The sequence below is a fragment of the Ranitomeya variabilis genome, chromosome 2, assembly GCF_051348905.1.
Source record: "Ranitomeya variabilis isolate aRanVar5 chromosome 2, aRanVar5.hap1, whole genome shotgun sequence".
Lineage (NCBI taxonomy): Eukaryota > Metazoa > Chordata > Amphibia > Anura > Dendrobatidae > Ranitomeya > Ranitomeya variabilis.
In genome coordinates, this window is record NC_135233.1 from 979,277,685 (window position 1) to 979,299,844 (window position 22,160).

The window sequence follows — 22,160 nt, forward strand, 5'->3', positions numbered from 1 at the left end:
GACGCGTTTCGAGGGAAACGTCCCTCTTTCTCAAGGTCTGGCTGCTACACTGCCGTTACTCCCTTTATACCTATCCACGCCTCCCCTATTTTCCATCCACCAATCACAAAAAATTACTAAATTGCACCAACCAGTGCAAGTTATCCCTGTATGTCCCTATATCTCTCTGAAAATACCTAAACTCACTTAAAGCAGCCCCTACTTACTAGGAACTGCTCCCACCCCATCCTAATTGCCAAGAGTTAAAAATACATATATACCCCCAATAAAATTTATTTATTTTTATTCAATACATCACTAAAAAACATATTAAAAAGAAGAAAAGAACCCCTACTTAAATAACGCCTAAAATTAAACAAAAATAATTGCTTAAATATGTAAAAACCAATAAAAACATTAAAAACTAGAGGCAATCATGAATTCCCCATAAATCCTAAAGAGCATACAATTCAATTTCCTGATTCAGTCCCTTAGGGACTAAACTCTCTAATGTGAAAATCCATCTTGATTCAATACGGGACATATTCCTAATGTAGTCCCCCCCTCTTGGATTTTTCGGGACAGTTTGAATTCCGCAAAATGAGATTCCTTCACATGACTTCTTATGTTTAACTGCAAAATGACGTGAGAGGGGGTGTCCCTCAAATCCCTTTACATCATTGTCCAGATGTTCCTTAATTCTGTCCCTCAATCGTCTCTTGGTGCGGCCTACATATATTTTATCACAGGGACATCTGATCATATAGATAACTCCCGTGGAGTGACAGGAAATATTTTCTTCAAAATGAAATTCCCTACTCTTATCCATATTCCAAAAGGATTTTTGTATTGTTTTTGGGCATTTAATCCGTATACAGCATGGACAATTGCCACAATAGATAAAACTCCCCCTACTGGGGTTCACACTATTTTTACCCTTAAAGGTCTGGGAACCCAGACCCATTTTTATAGTGGGTGCTACAATATTTCCAATATTTTTTACCTTTTTATACACAAATCTTGGTTTGGCCGGCAATAATTCCCCCACAACCTTATCTTTCTGTAAAATAGGCCAATATTTTCTGATAATCCTTGAAAATTTCCCATGATCTACGTGGTACTGAGTAATTAAAGGGATCTTGCCAATTTCTTGTGCCACAGATGAAGGATTACCCTTGGGTCTCCCTATTCCATGGATCAAATTATTCCTTGGTATAGCTCTAGCTTCCTGACTAGCTTTTTCAAGGGATACATGATCATAACCTCTCTCTGCAAATTGTTTTTGCAGCACCTGCGATTCTATCTCATAGTCCCTCTCTCTTGTGCAGTTTCGTCTGATCCGAATAAATTGACTTTTTGGGATGTTACGAAGCCATGAGGGGAGATGACAACTATCCATCTGGATGTAACTATTACAGTCTGCCTCCTTATGATGGCATTTCGTGTACAAAGTGTCATTTTCAACAAAAATATTCAAATCCAAAAAGCTAACCTCTGTTTTGCTCATGGTGACTGAAAATTCCAAACCATATTCATTATCATTAAGGCCACCCACAAATTCTCCCAAGAGCTGCTGAGAGCCTTCCCAAATGAAAAGAATGTCGTCGATATACCGACGCCACATAATCAGACCCTCACGTAATTGACCATCCAGGAAAATACGGGACTCCTCCCATTTTCCCACGTACAGATTGGCATAGCTAGGGGCAAATTTCGTCCCCATAGCCGTTCCCCACGTTTGCAGATAGAATTGCTTCCCATACACAAAATAATTGTGTTGGAGAATAAATTTCATACTCTACAATAAATGCCGTTTGTGTGGGATTGTAAATACGTGATTTATTTAGAAAGTATTCAGCGGATTCACACCCTTTTTCCTGATTAATTACTGTATAAAGGGACTTTATATCCAAAGTCCCAAGGGTGTATTTATCAGTCCACTCGATACTTTCCAAAGCCCTAATGGTGTCTCGGGTATCTTTAATATATGCTGGGAGTGATGGAACACATTTTTGTAGATGTATATCCACATATTCCGATAAATTTGCCGTTAGGCAATTAATCCCTGATATAATTGGTCTCCCCGGGGGACATTTAGAGTCCTTATGTATTTTAGGGATATGATAAAATATGGCCAAACTTGGTGTTTTATTGTAAATAAATTCAGATTCCTTTTTATTTAAAATCCCCGCTGTCTTTCCTTTTGTGGCCAAAAGATACAATTTTTTCACAAACCGGGGGGTAGGGTCTCCCAGTAATTTCTTATATGTAATGCTGTCATTCAAGAGTCGCAAGGACTCCTCATATTGACTACGGTCCAACACTACAATACTTCCACCTTTATCCGCACTGCGGCCGGGAGTGATATCAGAGTATTTGAGTCAGGCCGGGAGTGATATCAGAGTATTTGAGTCAGGCCGGGAGTGATATCAGAGTATTTGAGTCAGGCTGGGAGTGATATCAGAGTATTTGAGTCAGGCCGGGAGTGATATCAGAGTATTTGAGTCAGGCCGGGAGTGATATCAGAGTATTTGAGTCAGGCCGGGAGTGATATCAGAGTATTTGAGTCAGACACTAATTCGAATTCCACTCAATACACTCCCGTGATTGATAGAAGATTGGTCACACAGGAAGAAACCCCGGGAGTGATATCTGAGTATTTGAGTCAGGACCTTGGGGAGGGGTCACAAGTTGACACCCCGGAGTTGAATGGTAGTATCCCTATCAGTTTTGAGATTTCAACAGAGAATAGGTATGCAGAACTGTCTAAAGCTACAGAGAACCCAGGAACATCTCATACAGGTAATTTTCCTGCGATATCTAGTAAGAGACAAACACAAAAGATAGGGAAGAGCAAGACCTCCCTATGGAATGATACACATAAAAGTTTGAAAGAAAAAAGTACATCATTTAACAGTGGGGCGTTTAAAAATCGGGTGCAAAGAAAAACCCAGCCCAAAGGAACCCTCCCTGGGAAAGGGGAGACCTCAAAAAACTACCAAAAAGGGTATCAAAATTTTTTCCAGGTCCGAGGTAAAAAACCAAACGTGGGAAGAGGGGAGGTAGGAAATTCACCAAAAAGAAAGACATAAAAAAGGATGAATATACACAAAAAATTTATAATCTTAGTTCTCATGTCTTAACGACGAGTGAAAATTCCCTACTCCAAAAGGGTTGGAAATTTGCCCCAACCGCACGCACAAGCCCTTTTAATCTTTATGTGTGTATGAAGAAATTCCTTCGGAATTTAGCCCTTAAGAAATATTTCCTGAAGAAAGAAATAGCAGGACTTAATCTAACTCCTCATAATGTAAGTGAATATGCCCACACCACACTGGCCAAACCGTTAGCATTTAATCCTATTAGTGAGTATTCAAATGCGTTCCATACATTTGAGACCTTGGTTACTTCAGATATAAGAAAGATGAAAAAAGGGAACCCGAGATATAGCTCACAGAATCTCACTAGGGAGGAAAGGAAAGCTCTCATCCAACTCCAGGATAATAATGATATAGTGGTCCGCAGTGCGGATAAAGGTGGAAGTATTGTAGTGTTGGACCGTAGTCAATATCATGAGGAGTCCTTGCGACTCTTGAATGACAGCATTACATATAAGAAATTACTGGGAGACCCTACCCCCCGGTTTGTGAAAAAATTGTATCTTTTGGCCACAAAAGGAAAGACAGCGGGGATTTTAAATAAAAAGGAATTTGAATTTATTTACAATAAAACACCAAGTTTGGCCATATTTTATCATATCCCTAAAATACATAAGGACTCTAAATGTCCCCCGGGGAGACCAATTATATCAGGGATTAATTGCCTAACGGCAAATTTATCGGAATATGTGGATATACATCTACAAAAATGTGTTCCATCACTCCCAGCATATCTTAAAGATACCCGAGACACCATTAGGGCTTTGGAAAGTATCGAGTGGACTGATAAATACACCCTTGGGACTTTGATTACTGTATAAAGGGACTTTATATCCAATCAGGAAAAAGGGTGTGAATCCGCTGAATACTTTCTAAATAAATCACGTATTTACAATCCCACACAAACGGCATTTATTGTAGAGTATGAAATTTATTCTCCAACACAATTATTTTGTGTATGGGAAGCAATTCTATCTGCAAATGTGGGGAACGGCTATGGGGACGAAATTTGCCCCTAGCTATGCCAATCTGTACGTGGGAAAATGGGAGGAGTCCCGTATTTTCCTGGATGGTCAATTACGTGAGGGTCTGATTATGTGGCGTCGGTATATCGACGATATTATTTTCATTTGGGAAGGCTCTGAGCAGCTCTTGGGAGAATTTGTGGGTGGCCTTAATGATAATGAATATGGTTTGGAATTTTCAGTCACCATGAGCAAAACAGAGGTTAGCTTTTTGGATTTGAATATTTTTGTTGAAAATGACACTTTGTACACGAAATGCCATCATAAGGAGGCAGACTGTAATAGTTACATCCAGATGGATAGTTGTCATCTCCCCTCATGGCTTCGTAACATCCCAAAAAGTCAATTTATTCGGATCAGATGAAACTGCACAAGAGAGAGGGACTATGAGATAGAATCGCAGGTGCTGCAAAAACAATTTGCAGAGAGAGGTTATGATCATGTATCCCTTGAAAAAGCTAGTCAGGAAGCTAGAGCTATACCAAGGAATAATTTGATCCATGGAATAGGGAGACCCAAGGGTAATCCTTCATCTGTGGCACAAGAAATTGGCAAGATCCCTTTAATTACTCAATACCACGTAGATCATGGGAAATTTTCAAGGATTATCAGAAAATATTGGCCTATTTTACAGAAAGATAAGGTTGTGGGGGAATTATTGCCGGCCAAACCAAGATTTGTGTATAAAAAGGTAAAAAATATTGGAAATATTGTAGCACCCACTATAAAAATGGGTCTGGGTTCCCAGACCTTTAAGGGTAAAAATAGTGTGAACCCCAGTAGGGGGAGTTTTATCTATTGTGGCAATTGTCCATGCTGTATACGGATTAAATGCCCAAAAACAATACAAAAATCCTTTTGGAATATGAATAAGAGTAGGGAATTTCATTTTAAAGAAAATATTTCCTGTCACTCCACGGGAGTTATCTATATGATCAGATGTCCCTGTGATAAAATATATGTAGGCCGCACCAAGAGACGATTGAGGGACAGAATTAAGGAACATCTGGACAATGATGTAAAGGGATTTGAGGGACACCCCCTCTCACGTCATTTTGCAGTTAAACATAAGAAGTCATGTGAAGGAATCTCATTTTGCGGAATTCAAACTGTCCCGAAAAATCCAAGAGGGGGGGACTACATTAGGAATATGTCCCGTATTGAATCAAGATGGATTTTCACATTAGAGAGTTTAGTCCCTAAGGGACTGAATCAGGAAATTGAATTGTATGCTCTTTAGGATTTATGGGGAATTCATGATTGCCTCTAGTTTTTAATGTTTTTATTGGTTTTTACATATTTAAGCAATTATTTTTGTTTAATTTTAGGCGTTATTTAAGTAGGGGTTCTTTTCTTCTTTTTAATATGTTTTTTAGTGATGTATTGAATAAAAATAAATTTTATTGGGGGTATATATGTATTTTTAACTCTTGGCAATTAGGATGGGGTGGGAGCAGTTCTGTTATGACCCCAATGGCAGAGGGTCTCAGAAATAAATACCAAGTCTGCAAACACAAAAAACCAGCTCATAGGGCAGTGGTAACTGGGCTGACCGTATAGCTAATCCTAGCACCACAAATAGCAGCAGCCGGGGAACGTGCCTACGTTGGTTCTAGACGTCTCGCGCCAGCCGGAGAACTAACTAACCCTAGAAGGGAAAAGATAGACCTTTCTTGCCTCCAGAGAAAAGACCCCAAAAGTTGGATACAAGCCCCCAACAAATAATAACGGTGAGGTAAGAAGAAAAGACAAACGTAAGAATGAACTAGGTATTTAGCAAAGAGAGGCCCACTGACTAATAGCAGAATATAGTAAGATGACTTATACGGTCAGCAAAAACCCTATCAAAAATATCCACGCTGGATATTCAAGAACCCCCGAACCGTCTAACGGCCCGGGGGGAGAATACCAGCCCCCTAGAGCTTCCAGCAAAATCAGGAATCACATTTAGTACAAGCTGGACAAAAAATAAGAGCAATACAAATAACCAAAAAACAAGGAAGCAGGACTTAGCTTAATTTTGCAAGAACCAGGACCAGCAGACAGGAGCAAACAGAAAGGACTGATTACAACGATGCCAGGCACCAGACTAAGAATTCAGGAAGTTCATATAGCAACACCCCTGGACTAACGACCCAGGTGGGTGCCAAACTAGGGAAAGACAATCTCAGAGTCATACCACTAGTGACCACAAGAGGGAGCCAAAAAAGTCTAATTCACAACAGTACCCCCCCTTTAAGGAGGGGTCACCGAACCCTCACCAAGACCACCAGGGCGATCAGGATGAGCAGCATGAAAGGCACGAACTAAATCGGCCGCATGCACATCAGAGGCAACCACCCAGGAATTATCCTCCTGACCATAGCCCTTCCACTTGACCAGATACTGAAGCCTCCGTCTGGAGAGACGAGAATCCAAGATCTTCTCCACCACGTACTCCAACTCGCCCTCAACCAACACCGGAGCAGGAGGCTCAACAGAAGGAACCACAGGTACAACGTACCACCGCAACAAAGACCTATGGAACACGTTGTGAATGGCAAACGACTCTGGAAGATCCAAGCGAAAGGACACAGGATTAAGGATTTCCAATATCTTGTAAGGACCGATGAAGCGAGGCTTGAATTTAGGAGAGGAGACCTTCATAGGAACAAATCGAGAAGACAGCCATACCAAATCCCCAACACGAAGTCGGGGACCCACACCACGGCGGCGGTTGGCAAAACGCTGAGCCTTCTCCTGTGACAACTTCAAGTTGTCCACCACATGATTCCAAATCTGCTGCAACCTATCCACCACAGAATCTACCCCAGGACAGTCAGAAGGCTCCACATGTCCCGAGGAAAAACGAGGATGGAAACCAGAGTTGCAGAAAAATGGCGAGACCAAAGTAGCGGAACTAGCCCGATTATTAAGGGCAAACTCAGCCAACGGCAAGAAGGTCACCCAATCATCCTGATCCGCAGAAACAAAACACCTCAAATAAGCCTCTAAAGTTTGATTAGTTCGCTCCGTTTGTCCATTATTTTGAGGATGAAAGGCAGACGAAAACGACAAATCAATGCCCATCTTAGCACAAAAGGATCGCCAGAACCTGGAAACAAACTGGGATCCTCTGTCAGACATGATATTCTCAGGAATGCCGTGTAAACGAACCACATTCTGAAAGAACAAAGGAACCAGATCGGAAGAGGACGGCAGCTTAGGCAAAGATACCAAATGGACCATCTTGGAAAAGCGATCACATACCACCCAGATGACAGACATGCCCTGAGACACCGGAAGATCTGAAATGAAATCCATGGAAATGTGTGTCCAAGGCCTCTTCGGGACAGGCAAGGGCAAGAGCAACCCGCTGGCACGAGAACAGCAAGGCTTAGCTCGAGCACAAGTCCCACAGGACTGCACAAATGACCGCACATCCCGTGACAAGGAAGGCCACCAAAAGGACCTAGCCACCAAATCTCTGGTGCCAAAAATTCCCGGATGCCCTCCCAACACCGAGGAATGAACCTCGGAAATGACTCTGCTGGTCCATTTAACAGGAACAAACAGTCTGTCAGGTGGACAAGAGTCAGGTCTACCAGCCTGAAATCTCTGCAACACACGTCGCAAATCCGGAGAAATGGCTGACAAGATTACTCCCTCTTTAAGAATACCAACTGGTTCTGTGACTCCAGGAGAGTCAGGCACAAAGCTCCTTGAAAGAGCATCAGCCTTCACATTCTTTGAACCTGGTAAATACGAGACCACAAAGTCAAAACGGGAGAAAAACAATGACCAGCGGGCCTGTCTAGGATTCAGGCGTTTAGCAGACTCGAGATACATCAGATTTTTGTGATCAGTCAAGACCACCACATGATGCTTAGCACCCTCGAGCCAATGACGCCACTCCTCAAATGCCCACTTCATGGCCAGCAACTCCCGATTGCCAACATCATAATTCCACTCAGCAGGCGAAAACTTCCTAGAGAAAAAAGCACATGGTCTCATTACAGAGCAACCAGGGCCTCTCTGTGACAAAACGGCCCCTGCCCCAATCTCAGAAGCATCCACTTCAACCTGAAAGGGAAGTGAGACATCAGGCTGGCACAAAACAGGCGCTGAAGTAAACCGGCGCTTCAACTCTTGGAAAGCCTCCACGGCTGCAGGAGCCCAGTTAGCAACATCAGAACCTTTCTTGGTCATATCCGTCAAAGGTTTAACAACGCTAGAAAAATTAGCGATAAAACGACGGTAGAAGTTAGCAAAGCTCAAGAACTTCTGAAGACTCTTAACTGACGTGGGTTGAGTCCAATCATGAATAGCTCGGACCTTGACTGGGTCCATCTCCACCACAGAAGGGGAGAAAATAAAACCCAAAAAGGGAACCTTCTGTACTCCAAAGAGACACTTTGAGCCCTTAACAAACAAAGCATTCTCACGCAAAACCTGAAACACCATCCTGACCTGCTCTACATGCGAGTCCCAATCATCAGAAAAAAACAGAATATCATCCAGATAAACAATCATAAATTTATCCAGATACTTCCGGAAAATATCATGCATAAAGGACTGAAACACTGAAGGAGCATTAGAGAGCCCAAAAGGCATCACCAAGTACTCAAAATGACCTTCGGGCGTGTTAAATGCAGTTTTCCATTCATCTCCTTGCTTAATGCGCACAAGGTTGTATGCACCACGAAGATCTATCTTGGTGAACCACTTGGCACATTTAATCCGGGCAAACAAGTCCGACAACAGAGGCAAAGGATACTGAAATTTAACAGTGATTTTATTCAGAAGCCGATAGTCAATACAAGGTCTCAAAGATCCGTCCTTCTTGGCCACAAAAAAGAATCCCGCACCAAGAGGGGAAGAGGATGGACGGATATGCCCCTTCTCCAGAGATTCCTTGATATACGAACGCATTGCGGTATGCTCAGGTACAGACAGATTAAATAATCTTCCCTTAGGAAATTTACTACCCGGAATCAAATCTATAGCACAGTCACAGTCCCTATGAGGAGGAAGAGCACTGGACCATTTCCGAAATTTTTGGCAATACACTTCAGCTTCATCCTGGCCCTGAGAAATAGCCAGCAAGGCTCTTTCTGCCTGATTTTCAAGATTGGGTTCCTCGTAAAGCAATCCGAGCGCCAGAAAAAACGCATCAATATTCGCCAATGCCGGATCTCCTGGCGCTAGCGAGAAAGCCCAATCCTGAGGGTTGCCCCGCAAGAAAGAGATAACAATTTTAACTTGCTGAGCTGAGTCTCCAGACGAATGGGGTCTCAGAGAAAGAAACAATTTACAATTATTCCTGAAATTCCTAAACTTAAATCGATCTCCAGAGAACAGTTCAGGAATAGGCATTTTAAGTTCAGACATTGGACTACTGGTAACAAAATCTTGTATGCCCTGCACACGAGCAGCAAGCTGATCCACACTTGTAATCAGAGTCTGGACATTCATGTCTGCAACAAGCTTAAGCCACTCAGAGGTAAAGGGGAGGAAGAAAGAGAGGGAAAAAAAAACAAAAACTCAGAATTTCCTTTCTTATTATCCCACTTCTGCAATGCATTAAACATTCAACTTTGGCCTGGCATACTGTTATGACCCCAATGGCAGAGGGTCTCAGAAATAAATACCAAGTCTGCAAACACAAAAAACCAGCTCATAGGGCAGTGGTAACTGGGCTGACCGTATAGCTAATCCTAGCACCACAAATAGCAGCAGCCGGGGAACGTGCCTACGTTGGTTCTAGACGTCTCGCGCCAGCCGGAGAACTAACTAAGCCTAGAAGAGAAAATATAGACCTTTCTTGCCTCCAGAGAAAAGACCCCAAAAGTTGGATACAAGCCCCCAACAAATAATAACGGTGAGGTAAGAAGAAAAGACAAACGTAAGAATGAACTAGGTATTTAGCAAAGAGAGGCCCACTGACTAATAGCAGAATATAGTAAGATGACTTATACGGTCAGCAAAAACCCTATCAAAAATATCCACGCTGGATATTCAAGAACCCCCGAACCGTCTAACGGCCCGGGGGGAGAATACCAGCCCCCTAGAGCTTCCAGCAAAATCAGGAATCACATTTAGTACAAGCTGGACAAAAAATAAGAGCAATACAAATAACCAAAAAACAAGGAAGCAGGACTTAGCTTAATTTTGCAAGAACCAGGACCAGCAGACAGGAGCAAACAGAAAGGACTGATTACAACGATGCCAGGCACCAGACTAAGAATTCAGGAAGTTCATATAGCAACACCCCTGGACTAACGACCCAGGTGGGTGCCAAACTAGGGAAAGACAATCTCAGAGTCATACCACTAGTGACCACAAGAGGGAGCCAAAAAAGTCTAATTCACAACACAGTTCCTAGTAAGTAGGGGCTGCTTTAAGTGAGTTTAGGTATTTTCAGAGAGATATAGGGACATACAGGGATAACTTGCACTGGTTGGTGCAATTCAGTAATTTTTTGTGATTGGTGGATGGAATATAGGGGAGGCGTGGATAGGTATAAAGGGAGTAACGGCAGTGTAGCAGCCAGACCTTGAGAAAGAGGGACGTTTCCCTTGAAACGCGTCGGGTTGGCCTACACATACATCTGTTACACACTGACAGGTGACGTCACCACACAACCACGCCCCACGCCTCTCATCCATCACGCCCCCTGCTCACCACGCTACCCTGACAGCGGCGCTATCGGCCGAGGCGCGCCGCGGTGGTATTCGGCAGTGAGCGGTCGTGAGCTCTTCGGCCTTTGGGAGGACGCTCCCGCTTTTGGCACGAACGGAGAGTGGGGAGGAAGCTTCCACGCCATCTTGACCATCACACACAGGATCATCTGGATATCCACAAGTACCTCTCAGCGCGGTAATCTCTTTTATCTCCTTTTTTGAAGTGTTTATTTCTGTTAATGTTGATGATGACTATGTTATGATTATCTGTGTGTGGTGGCTCTTGAAGCAATGACTCCAGCAGCAGTCCACTCCTTGTGAATCTCCCGCAAATGTTTGACTGGCCTTTTCTTAACAATCCTTTCAAGGCTGCTGTTATCCCGGTTGCTTGTACACCTTTTTCTACCACACTTTTTCCTTCCACTCAACTTTCTATTAATATGTTTGGATACAGCACTGTGAACAACCAGCTTCTTTATCAATGGCCTTTTGTGGTTTACCCTCCTTGTGGAGTGTGTCCAGGGCCGTATTTAGAGTTTCTGCTGCCCTAGGCACTTTTAGCGCTGCCTCCCCCTTTGGTGAGTATGACACTATCGGCAGTGACTTTGGCAAGAATCGCTGATGTGAAAGTTGCCTTTTGCAGCAGATCCGGCAGTTTTTCTGCATCTGCCGCGTAACGGATCACTTACAGCAACACTGCGTTCGGCCTCATTCATTCCCTATGGGATTTGCGGCACTTGCCATGATCTGGCAAATCCGGTACCATACCTCCCAACTTTTGAAGAAGGGAAGGAGGCATAAAGTTTGCGGCGCACGTAGTGCGCCGTGGCAAATTTTAGGCCACGCCTCTGACCACACCCATTTCACAACTAGTCACACCCATATCCATGTTCCAACCACAGCCATTTAGCACTGCTGATCACACTGTTTTATATACAATAATTATAAACGAAAAAATATGGCCACAGTGCTCCATACTGTATAATGGCCAAACATGATGCTCCATACTGTATAACAGCCACACATGATGCTCCATACTGTATAACGGCCACACATGATGCTCCATACTGTATAATGGCCAAACACAGTTCTCCATACTGTATAATGATCCCACATGATGCTCCATACTGTATAAAGGCCACACATGATGCTTCATACTGTATAATGGCCACACATGATGCTCAATACTGTATAATGGCCACACATGATGCTCAATACTGTATAATGGCCACATGATGCTCCATGCATACTGTATAATGGCCCACCCCCCTCCCATCATGTATGCATGGCTCATCTCCCCCTCCCTGTATGCATAGGTGGCTCATCTCCCCCCCCCTGTATGCGTGGCTCATTTCCCCCTCCCTGTATGCATGGGTGGCTGAGGCACTGGCTCATCTCCCATCCCCCCCCTGTATGCGTGGCTCATCTCCCCCTCCCTGTATGCATGGGTGGCTCAGGCACAGGCTCATCTCCCACCCCACCCCCCCTGTATGCGTGGCTCATCTCCCCTTCCCTGTATCTGCGTGGGTGGCTCGGGCACTGGCTCATCTCCCCCTCCCAGTATGCATAGGTGGCTCATCTCCCCCTCCCTGTATGCATGAGTGGCTCAGGCACTGGCTCATCTCCCATCTCCCCCCCCGTATGCGTGGCTCATCTCCCCCTCCCTGTATGCATGGGTGGCTCAGGCACAGGCTCATCTCCCCCCCACCCCCCCTGTATGCGTGGCTCATCTCCCCTTCCCTGTATCTGCGTGAGTGGCTCGGGCACTGGTTTATCTCCCCCCCGGGCCCCGCCGTATGCGTGGCTCATCTCCCCCCCTGGGCCTAGCTGTATGCGTGGCTCATCTCACCCACTGGGCCTGGCTGTATGCGTGGCTCATCTCCCCCCCCCGGGCCTGGCTGTATGCGTGGCTCATCTCCCCCCCTGGACCTGGCTGTATGCGTGGCTCATCTCCTCCCCTGGGCCTGGCTGTATGCGTGGCTCATCTCCCGACTCCACCCCTGGGCCTAGCTGTATGCGTGGCTCATCTCCACCCCTGGGCCTAGCTGTATGCGTGGCTCATCTCCCCCCCTGGGCCTGGCTGTATGCGTGGCTCATCTCCCCCCCTGGGCCTGGCTGTATGCGTGGCTCATCTATCCCCCCCTGGCCCTGGCTGTATCATATGCGTGGCTCATCTATCCCCCTGAGCCTGGCAGTATGCGATGCGTGGCTCATCTATCCCCCTGGCCCAGGGGTGGAGATGAGCCACGAATACAGCCAGGCCCAGGGTGGGAGATGAGCCACGCATATGATACAGCCAGGGCCAGGGAGGATAGATGAGCCACGCATACAGCCAGGCCCAGGGGGGGAGATGAGCCACGCATACAGCCAGGCCCAGGGGGGGAGATGAGCCACGCATACAGCCAGGCCCAGGGGGGGAGATGAGCCACGCATACAGCCAGGCCCAGGGGCCCTGGGCCTGGCTGTATGCGTGGCTCAACGGCTCCCCGACGCGACGCTCCCATCCTGTATCATACGGCTTGGCTCCCCGTCCACCACGGTCCTCCTTCATCCTCCCCGGCTCCCCCCATCCTCCCTGGCTGTCATCATTCATACATTCACCGTCACCTCACACACCGCGCAGAAGAACGAAATCCGGCTCCAGCTCTGTCCCTGCGCAGCACAATACGGCTCCAGCTCTGTCCCTGCGCAGCACGGTGCACCGTTCCCTGTCCTGTGTGAGCGCCGCGGTCAGGTGGTACCGCTCATTTAAGGTGATGATGAATATGCATGATGCATATTCATCATCTTAATGAGGCGGCACCATGTGACCGCTCACACAGGGCAAGTTGCAGTCGTGCAGCCGCTGAGAGCAGACCAGCCGGTACCGCTGGAGCAGGTGAGGTGAGTATAATGACAGTCAGACAGGAGGCATCAGTGGCGGCGCCGGGGGGGGGGGGGGTGGGCGGGGTTTTGGGTCGCTGTCTTAAGGTGACCACCACGGCCGGACCGGACTTTATAATTTCAAAAAAAAAAACCTGCTCAGGTGCCGCCCCCTGCATTGTCCCCGCCCTAGGCACGTGCCCTTGAGTGCCTAGTGGGAAATACGGCCCTGAGTGTGTCAGTGACTGCCTTCTGGACATCTGTCAAGTCAGCAGTCTTCCCCATGATTGTGGAGCCTACTGAAACAGACTAAGGGACCTTTTTAAACCCTTAGGAAGCCTTTGCAGGTGATTTTTGTTAATTATTCTAATTTACTGAGAGAGTTGACTTTTGGGTTTTCATTGGCTGTAAGCCGTAATCATCAACAGTAACAGAAATAAACACTTGAAATAGATCACTCTGTTTGTAATAACTCTATATTATTAATATTATTATTATACATTTTTTATAGCGCCATTTATTCCATGGCGCTTTACATGTGAAAAGGAGGCAAATATAGACAATTACAATAAACTGGTATTGAGGAACTGAAATAAATTAACTTCTTGATATTCTAATTTTGTGAAAATCACTTGTATTTAGTAAAATGTTTGATATTTAGATGTATTTAATTTATTTTGTTAAAATTCTCAGAATCCCTTTTAAAGACCATAAAAATAGCACTAAATGAAGAGGCCAATATTTTGAGAACAGGATGTTGGATTTAATAAAGCAGAATGCTCAGGAGATCAGCGGGAATAATATAAGAGCAGAAGCTGTCCACTATTGGTCTGGAGACAGGTCATCTCTACATTGGCTGATTTGGCTCAGTGTGTGTGTACTGGTTACTCATCATTCATCTCGTTATACGGGTGCTTTAGTTGCTCATAGTTTATAATAAGTCTGACTGTAATAAATGATAATTTGGCTATCTATGTGCCAAGGATGGGGATCTTCTGCTGACCTTGTATTTTGCATAGCAGCCTACAATGTAAAGCAGAGTGGAGACGGGCAAAAATCACCCATGAGTCAGAGGATGGGGGTCATCATTCCTATTCCTTGCAAGGGAAAATGTATTATTTCCTGCTGAACAGCCAACCATGTAGTGCATGGAAGTTGTAGGTATTAATAGTAACCAGCTCACCTTGGTGGCTCTCGGCATGTATAAGAAGGGCAAAACGTGTGACTTCACATGAACAATCCAACAAAAGAAGGAACATTTCCCAGCTTCTTAAAATTCCAAAATGATTTAAAATAACAAACAAAAAAACTGAGCAGTCAAGAGCGATGCATTTCGAACTCTCTCCGCTTATTTTTTTTTTTTTAATTATTAATTTAAATTATTTTGAATAGCAGCATGGGACTCCTCTATTCTTGATAACCAGTCTTGCTGACAGCAGAGGGTTGCAGCCCCCAGCTGTGAGTTGTGCCTGGCTGGTTATAGAAAATACAGGGGAACCCACTCCGGATATTTTATTTATTTATAGCTGAGGCGTCGGGTGATGAATACTCCCATCAGCCGCTGCCTCCTGTCGCTGATATCAGGTGAATATAACGCTCATCTTTCTACTGTGCTCGCGCTGATTGTCAGCAGGGGAGAATGATGAGAGCGGTCTTCAGCACCAGAGAACAGCGCTTACTGTTCCGCTGCTTCTCAGGCGCTGGGACATTTCACATGGATGACATCCACGTGTGTCATCAGTGTACACATGTGTGGGACGTTTTGCGGCCCGTGCTGCTGTTAAAAAACGGATATGTCAGCGTATTTTGCCCAAGGACACATGGTCCGTGGTAACACACTGACGTGCACAGACCCATTCACTTGAATGGGTCTACATGTGTAAATGTCTCTGGTACGTGTGAAAACTGTCACCACACGTACCGCAGACATGGACCTGTGAGAAAGGCAATGTATTCAGTGTGTATTGTAGAATTTGGTGACAGCTGCTGCAGCTTAAAGCTATGTGCACATGATGCGTTTTCGGGGCGTTTTTTTTTTCTGTGCGGAAATGGTCCAAAAACGCAATGGAATCCTTCTGCAAGGTAATTCAATGATAGTCCACATAATCAGTAAATTTCCATGCGTATTTGCAGTTGCGGGTTTTCTGCAGCATGTCAATTCTCTTTGCGTTTCTGTGTTTCCGCACCCATTGACTTCAATTGAGTCAGTCAAATCTGCAGCAAAAACGCAGGTAAAAAAATGTTTGCAGATTTGCTGAGTTTTTGTATTGCGTTTTACCGTTTTTCTATAGTGTTTTCCACTCTGTCATCTGTGTGACAGTGTGGGAGACACCGACGTGGTGGTTCTTATCTGCGGCAATGCAACCGCCGGTAAGACTGTCAGTCAGAGCGCTGCGGGGTCATCCTCCCAGATGTACATACTTAAAAAAAAAAAAAACCCTTCTGCAGGCAGGTGCCAGCCATGGCACATGCTCTGCAGCATAATCGCATGTTTAATGTGAAGTAAATGTGCTTTGTTTTCCTGAAGAGTATAAAAAAAAAATCAATTTTAACATGGCGTCCGTAGCGGCTGCGCAGTAGCAGCTATCTGTGTATATAGAGGTGATCCGATGGCTGCTACTGCGCAGTAGCATATATCGGATGCAAAGCCTGATCAGGTGCACAGCAAGTCTCTTTTCCATTGAAATGCACATCTTCATCCTTTTGGAGCGTTTTCTGATAGGCTTTACAGGCAGTTTCTTGGCAGAACCCACCAGAAAGACATCATATGCTCACACTGCAGGGGGAAAACCCATGTCCCTCTGATGCTGCTTGTGGTTTTATTTTTTTGGTGAAAAAAGCAAAACACTATGTGGAGACACATCATTGTATCTTAATTAACCAGACGCCTTTTTTTTAGCAAGCCAGGAAGGTTAGATTATCTATATGATGACTAGTGTTGAGCGATACTTTCCGATATCGGAAAGTATCGGTATCGGAAAGTATCGGCCGATACCGTCAAAATATCGGATCTAATCCGATACCGATACCCGGTCCCAATGCAAGTCAATGGGACGAAAATATCGGAATTAAAATAAACCCTTTATAAACTTGTAGGTTCATTCTACATGAAGGAAAACAACTAAGAATAATGTAGGATGTATTGGGGGACGTGGCGGAGACATTAAAGGCACAGAGGTTTAGCCCAATGTAATAGAATAGCAGGTTTTTGTTTTTTTTTATGACGTTCGGCGTTAGAAAGATTTTGACTATGTAAATTTTTTTTTATTTTGTCAGATATTGATGTTTCACTACTTCCACGCCCTTCACCTTCTTTTTTACTTCTCCCACACTTTCTTCTTCATTATCCTCATCATCAGCTTCTTTGACATCAACTTCTTCACCTTATTCATCTTCTTCTTCATCTTCTACCTATTATTTTTTTGGTTACATTGTTCATATTCTTTTTATTTTACTATTATCTTCATCATATTCTACTTCTTCATCATATTCTTATTTGTGACAGGCATTCCCGTAGTTGTTATCTATAAAAGTTTGAAGATTACACCTTCCGTTCTGCCTGTCACAAAAGAGTTACATTTGTCCGCGTTCAGTTTGGCCTGCAGCATCAGGCTTTATCCAGGGGCACCACGAGGAGGAACGGACTCACCCCCATACACTGCTTAGTCTTCTTCTGCTTATAATTTAGATAATATTTTTTGCTCTGATATTTAGTGTTATGCTTAATGTTCTTCTGCTCTTTGTTCTGCAGCCTCTTGTTCTTCTGCTTCTCGGTCTTCCAGGTCGTCGTCGTCTCCAGGGTCGTCGTCTCCGTGGTCGTCGTCATCGGGGTGGTCTTCAGGGTCGTCGTCTCCGGGGTCGTCGTCATCGGGGTGGTCTTCGGGGTCATCGTCTCCAGGGTCGTCGTCATCACGGTGGTTGTCGTCTCTGGTGTCGTCGTCATCTTAGGGGTGGTCTTCCGGGTCATCGTGTTTAGTCTCTTGAACTTGGAAATGTAGCAGAAGGTACAAGAAGGCTGAGAAAATGCCGAGAACCAGCTGATGGAACTGGAACTCGGATGGCTACCCGAAGGTCCAAGAGCCAATGGAACTACCGAGGACCAGCTGACGTTACTGGAACCCGGTTACTAAGCAGGAGGTACCCGTGCCTGAAAGCACTACCAAGGACCACCTGACGTTGGTGGAACTCGGATACCCAGAGGGAGGCACCTAAGCCAAAGGCTCTGCCCGGAACCAGCTGACGGTACTGGAACCAGGATGGGGAGCAGAAGGTACAAGAGCAAAAGACACTGCCGAGAACCAGCTGACGGTGCTGGAACCCGGATGGGTAGCCGAAGGTCCAAGAGCCAATGGAACTACCGAAGACCAGCTGACGTTACTGGAACCCGGTTACTAAGCAGGAGGTACCCGTGCCTGAAAGCACTACCAAGGACCACCTGACGTTGGTGGAACTCGGATACCCAGAGGGAGGCACCTAAGCCAAAGGCTCTGCCCGGAACCAGCTGACGGTACTGGAACCAGGATGGGGAGCAGAAGGTACAAGAGCAAGTGTCTGCGTGGCTTTTGCAGGACACGATGCCGGCTGCACAGCAGGGGAACAGCTGGCGGTGCTGAACCCCACTGACACATTGGCTGGTGTTTTTCTCTGTGCAGCTAGCAGTACCGGGCCCCAACTGGCGGTGTTAGAGCCCGGGGTCAGCAGGAGGAGGAGATGGAGCAGAGTGTAGGCCGAAGCCTGCACTGGCGGCAGCTTTGGGTCTGTTGTGCCTGCGTGGCTGTTGCAGGACACGTTGCCGGCTGCACAGCAGGGGAACAGCTGGCGGTGCTGAACCCCACTGACACATTGGCTGGTGTTTGGCTCTGTGCAGCTAGCAGTACCGGGCCCCAACTGGCGGTGTTGGAGCCCGGGCTCTGCAGGGGGAGCAGAGTGTAGGCTGAAGCCTACTTGAACCAATTTCAATGGTAACCTTTAACCCCCCCTCAGGGGTTACAAAGTAGAAGAGCCACAGCTTATGCAGCAGTAGTGCTGCACAAGTCAAAGGTTGCTCTTTTAATTTTGCTCCTTGCACACGCTGAATGAAACACGTATAACATTTAGCCCTTTATACAGTCAAACTGTGTTGGAGGCGCGAGTTCCCTTTGTAATGAGACGCAGCACAGATGTCAAGAATCCCACCTTGGTGCTGGGTGCAGCCTCCTGAGCGTTGTTATTTGCTGTACAGGAGTCTGCGCTGTCGTGTTATCCCCTGGCCTAGCGCTGTTAGCGCTGCCCATCTTCTGACCTCATTTAATGTCGGCCGCTGCGGTTCACGATGACCATGAATCCCAGCCCCGCGGTGTCTTAACATTGTTAAAACACTGCGGGGCTGTGATTCATGGCCTGGCGCAGCACATATGTTCGCCTCTCGCACTCGGGTCCTTACACCCGCTGCAGACTGTGCGGCGTCAGCTGATCCCTTATCGCATGCCACGGCCATGAAGCCGCACAGTCTGAAGAAGGCGGAAGGAGATGAGGGACAGGCAAACTGATGCACTGCTCATGCCCATCAATCACACCCTCGCAGTCCCAAGAAATAAGACACCGAGGGGCGTTGTGTGGGTCAGGGCGGCCGCAGAGGCGCAGGCAGCCAAACAATGATGCCAGAAGACGGGCAGCGCTACCAAGGGGGTTGCAGCGTGTCATTACAAAGGAAAGTCACACCCCCGGGACGGTTAAATGGTCACACAGAGGACACATTTCAGACGTGTTTTCAGTTCCACATGTGCGAGGAGAATACGTTTATGAGCCACCTTGCACACATGCAGCATTACCGCTGTACAAGGTGGCCTTAAAAACGTACAAACGCCTGGGGGAGGGGGGACAGGTTCCCTTCAATTTCAGTTCTTGTGTCTGCGTGGCTTTTGCAGGACACGATGCCGGCTGCACAGCAGGGGAACAGCTGGCGGTGCTGAACCCCACTGACACATTGGCTGGTGTTTTTCTCTGTGCAGCTAGCAGTACCGGGCCCCAACTGGCGGTGTTAGAGCCCGGGGTCAGAAGGAGGAGGAGATGGAGCAGAGTGTAGGCCGAAGCCTGCACTGGCGGCAGCTTTGGGTCTGTTGTGCCTGCGTGGCTGTTGCAGGACACGTTGCCGGCTGCACAGCAGGGGAACAGCTGGCAGTGCTGAACCCCACTGACACATTGGCTGGTGTTTGGCTCTGTGCAGCTAGCAGTACCGGGCCCCAACTGGCGGTGTTGGAGCCCGGGCTCTGCAGGGGGAGCAGAGTGTAGGCTGAAGCCTACTTGAACCAATTTCAAAGGTAACCTTTAACCCCCCCTCAGGGGTTACAAAGTAGAAGAGCCACAGCTTATGCAGCAGTAGTGCTGCACAAGTCAAAGGTTGCTCTTTTAATTTTGCTCCTTGCACACGCTGAATGAAACACGTATAACATTTAGCCCTGTATACAGTCAAACTGTGTTGGAGGCGCGAGTTCCCTTTGTAATGAGACGCAGCACAGATGTCAAGAATCCCACCTTGGTGCTGGGTGCAGCCTCCTGAGCGTTGTTATTTGCTGTACAGGAGTCTGCGCTGTCGTGTTATCCCCTGGCCTAGCGCTGTTAGCGCTGCCCATCTTCTGACATCATTTAATGTCGGCCGGTGCGGTTCGCGATGACCATGAATCCCAGCCCCGCAGTGTCTTAACATTGTTAAAACACTGCGGGGCTGGGATTCATGGCCTGGCGCAGCACATATGTTCGCCTCTCACACTCGGGTCCTTACACCCGCTTCAGACTGTGCGGCGTCAGCTGATCCCTTATCGCATGCCACGGCCAAGAAGCCGCACAGTCTGAAGAAGGCGGAAGGAGATGAGGGACAGGCGAAGAAATGCACCGTTCATGCCCGTCAATCACACCCTCGCAGTCAAAATAAATAAGACACCGAGGGGCGTTGTGTGGGGCAAGGCGGCCGCAGAGGCGCACCCAGCCAAACAATGATGCCAGAAGACGGGCAGCATTACCAAGGAGCTTGTTGCGTGTCAATACAAAGGAAAATCACACCTGAGGGACGTTTTAATGGTCACAGAGGACACATTTTAGACGTGTTCAGTTCCACGAGTGCAAGGAGAATACGTTTCTGAGCCACCTTGCACACATGCAGCATTACTGCTGTACAAGGTGGCTGTAAAACATAGAAACACCTGGGGGAGGGGGGACAGGTTCCCTTCAATTTCAGTTCTTGTGTCTGCGTGGCGGTCGCAGGACACGTTGCCGGCTACACAGCAGGGGAACAGCTGGCGGTGCTGAACCCCACTGACACATTGGCTGGTGTTTTTCTCTGTGCAGCTAGCACATCTGGGCCAAAACTGGCGGTGTTAGAGCCCAGGGTCAGCAGGAGGAGCAGGGGGAGCGGAGTGTAGGCCGAAGCCTGCACCGGAGCAAGTTGAAAGGAAACCTTTAACCCCCCCCAGGCGTTTGTAGCTGAAAGAGCCATTGTGTACAGCACTAATGCTGGAAAAGGTAAACTTAGCTCTTTTAATTATGGTCCTTGCACATGCTGAACCTAACACTTATGAAATGTGTCCCCTCACAGCGTTAAACCGTCCGGTAGGTGGAACTTTCCTTTGTCGTGTGACGCAGCACAGCCATCATTTTTACCCCCTTGGCGCCGTGCGCCGCCTCCTCAGCGTTGTTTGAATCTGTCCCGGAGTCTGCGCTGTTAGGTTAGCCCTTGGCCATGCACACATTTTGCGCTGCCCGTCTTCTGACATCATTTGGTGTCAGGCTGGCTGCACCTGTGCGGGTGCGCTGGCCGAGATCCCGCCTCGCAGTGTCATCTAATGTAATCCCACCGCGGGCCTGGGATCCGTGGCCATGCGCAGTGCATATCCTCACCTCTCACTCCCCTCCCTACGGCTTCTTCAGACTGTGCGGTGTCACGGCCGTGGCATGCTATTAGGGATCAGCTGACACCGCACAGTCTGAAGAAGCCGTAGGGAGGGGAGTGAGAGGCGAGGATATGCACTGCGCATGGCCACGGATCCCAGGCCCGCGGTGGGATTACATTAGACAACACTGCGAGGCGGGATCTCGGCCAGCGCACCCGCACAGGCGCAGCCAGCCTGACACCAAATGATGTCAGAAGACGGGCAGCGCAAAATGTGTGCATGGCCAAGGGCTAACCTAACAGCGCAGGCTCCGGGACAGATTCAAACAACGCTGAGGAGGCGGCACACGGCGCCAAGGGGGTAAAAATGATGGCTGTGCTGCGTCACACGACAAAGGAAAGTTCCACCTACCGGACGGTTTAACGCTGTGAGGGGACACATTTCATAAGTGTTAGGTTCAGCATGTGCAAGGAGCACCACGAAAAGAGGCACTTTTTCCCTTTGCATCATTACTGCTGCACAAGGTGGCTCCTGCAGTAACAAACGCCTGGGGGGGGGGACAGGTTCCCTTAAATTTAACTTGTTGTGCCTGCGTGGCGGTCGCAGTAC

The 22,160-nt window shown here is 47.0% G+C and overlaps 1 protein-coding gene across 1 annotated transcript in view; it reads left to right on the forward strand.

The window, feature by feature from the left end:
* LOC143804017 (helicase-like transcription factor) overlaps nt 1–22,160 on the forward strand; it is a 59,600-nt gene that overhangs the window by 13,497 nt on the left and 23,943 nt on the right. The gene's annotated exons all lie outside the window — the stretch shown is intronic.